The sequence below is a fragment of the Schistocerca americana genome, unplaced genomic scaffold (assembly GCF_021461395.2).
Source record: "Schistocerca americana isolate TAMUIC-IGC-003095 unplaced genomic scaffold, iqSchAmer2.1 HiC_scaffold_50, whole genome shotgun sequence".
NCBI lineage: Eukaryota > Metazoa > Arthropoda > Insecta > Orthoptera > Acrididae > Schistocerca > Schistocerca americana.
In genome coordinates this window covers 2,269,931-2,272,550 of record NW_025726236.1, presented here as the reverse complement: position 1 = coordinate 2,272,550, position 2,620 = coordinate 2,269,931, and positions in this window count along the sequence as shown.

Genomic DNA, 2,620 nt, shown 5'->3' with positions numbered 1-2,620 from the left:
AAAGGAGACTCACAGGACAAAGACCTTAAGTTGCCCGAGGCAGCAATGGACCGTTGGAGAGCAGTAGGCTAGAGAATTATGTATTGAAATGTGACGAAGTTTGTGTGTTCCAACGTCGTTAGCAAGGTCGGAACGTCAGAATTAAATATCAGTTTTACGTCGGATTCGAAAATGTAGACTCACAAGAGAACGACCATAAGTTGCCCGAGGCAGCAATAGAGCCTTGGAGACAAGTCGACTGGACGACTTTGTATTGAATCTCGACCAAACTTGAATGTATCATCGTCGTTAGCAGGATCGGAACGTTAGAATTCAATGTCAGTTTTGCGTCGGATTCGAAAATGTAGACTGACAGGAGAACGACCATAAGGTGCCCGAGGAACCAATAGTCCCTTGGAGACAAGTCGGCTGGAGGACGATGTATTGATCTCGACACAAATATTGTGTTCCATCGCCATTGGGAGGCTCTGAACGTTACAATTAACTGTCAGTTTTGCGTCGGATTCGAAAAGGAGACTCACAGGAGAAATACCATAAGGTGCCCGAGGCAGCAATAGACCCTTGGAGAGAAGTAGGCTGGAGGACGATGTAATGAATCGCGACGAAATATCTGTGTTCCATCCTCGTTAGCAGCGTACGTACGTTGGAATTAAATGTCAGTTTTGCGTCGGATTCCAAATTCTAGACTCACAGGAGAACGACCATTAGGTGCCCGAGACAGCAATAGACCCTTGGGGACAAGTCGGCTGGACGACGATGTATTGAATCTCGACCAATCTTGAATGTACCATCGTCGTTAGCAGGGTCGGAACGTTAATATTAAATGTCAGTTTGGCGTCCGATTCGAAAATCTAGATTCACAGGAGAACGACCATAAGGTGCCCCAGGCAGCAATAGACCCTTGGAGACAAGTCGGCTGGAGGACGATATATTGCATCTCGACTGAACTTGAGTGTACTATCATCGTTAGCAGCGTCAGAACGTTAGAATTAAATGACAGTTTTGCATCCGATTCGAAAATCTAGACTCACAGTAGAACGACCATAAGGCGCCCGAGGCATAAACAGACCACTGGAGACAAGTCGGCTGGAGCACGATGTATTGAATCTCGACCAAACTTGAATGTATTATCGTCGTTAGCAGGTCGGAACGTTAGAATTCAATGTCAGTTTTGCCTCGGATTCGAATATGTAGACTCCCAAGAGAACGACCATAAGGTGCCCTAGACAGCAATAGACCCTTGGAGACAAGTCGGCTGGAGGACGATGTATTGAATCCGGACCAAACTTGAGTGAACCATCGTCGTTAGCTGGGTCCGAACGTTAGAATTAAATGTGAGTTTTGCGTCCGATTCGAAAATGTAGAATCACAGGAGAACGAACATAAGGTGCCCGAGGCAGCAATAGACCGTTGGAGAGAAGCCGGCTGGAGGACGAAGTATTGAATTTCGACCAAACTTGAATGTACCATCGTCTTTAAATGTCAGTTTTGCGTCGGATTCGAAAACCTAGACTCACAGGAGAAAGACCATAAGATGCCCGAGGCAGCAATAGCCCCTTGGAGACAAGTCGGCTGCAGGACGATGTATTGAATCTCGACCAAACTTGAATGTACCATTGTCGTTAGCAGGGTCGGAACGTTAGAATTAAAAGTCAGTTTTGCATCCGATTCGAAAATCTAGACTCACAGGAGAACGACCATAAGGTGCCGGAGGCATAAATAGACCACTGGAGACAAGTCGGCTGGAGCACGATGTATTGACCCTCGACCAAACTTGAATGTATTATCGTCGTTAGCAGGGTCGGAACGTTAGAATTCAATGTCAGTTTTGCGTCGGATTCGAGAATATAGATTCACAGGAGAACGACCATAAGATGCCCGACTCAGCAATTGACCCTTGGAGAGAAGTCGGCTGGAGGACGACGTGTTGAATCTCGACGCAATTTGTTTGTTGCATCGTCATTAGGAGGCTTTGCTCGTTACAATTAACGGTCAGTTTTGAGTCGGATTCAAAAAGGAGTCTCACAGGAGAAAGACCATAAGGTGCCGAGGCAGCAAAAACCCTTGGTGAGAAGTAGGCTGGAGGACGATATATTGAATCGAGACGAAATTTGCGTGTTCCATCGTCGTTAGCAGGGTCCGTACTTTAGAATTAAATGTCAGTTTTGCGTCGGATTCCAAAATCTAGACTCACAGGAGAACGACCATTAGGTGCCCGTGACAGCAATAGTCCGTTGGAGACTAGTCGGCTGGACGACGATGTATTGAATCTCGACCAATCTTAAATGTACCATCGTCGTTAGCAGGGTCGGAACGTTAGAATTAAAGGTCAGTTTTGCGTCCGATTCGAAAATGTAGACTGACAGGAGAACGACCATAAGGTGCCCGAGGCAGCAATAGACCCCTGGAGACTAAACGGCTGGAGGACCATATATTGAAATACGGTGAAATTTATGTGCTCCATCGACGTTAGCAGGATCGAAATGTCAGAATTAAATATCAGTTTTGCGTCGGATTTGAAAATCTAGACTCACAGGAGAACGACCATAAGGTGCCTGAGGCAGCAATAAACCCTTGGAGCGAAGTAGGCTGGAGGACCATGTAATCAAATGCAATGAAA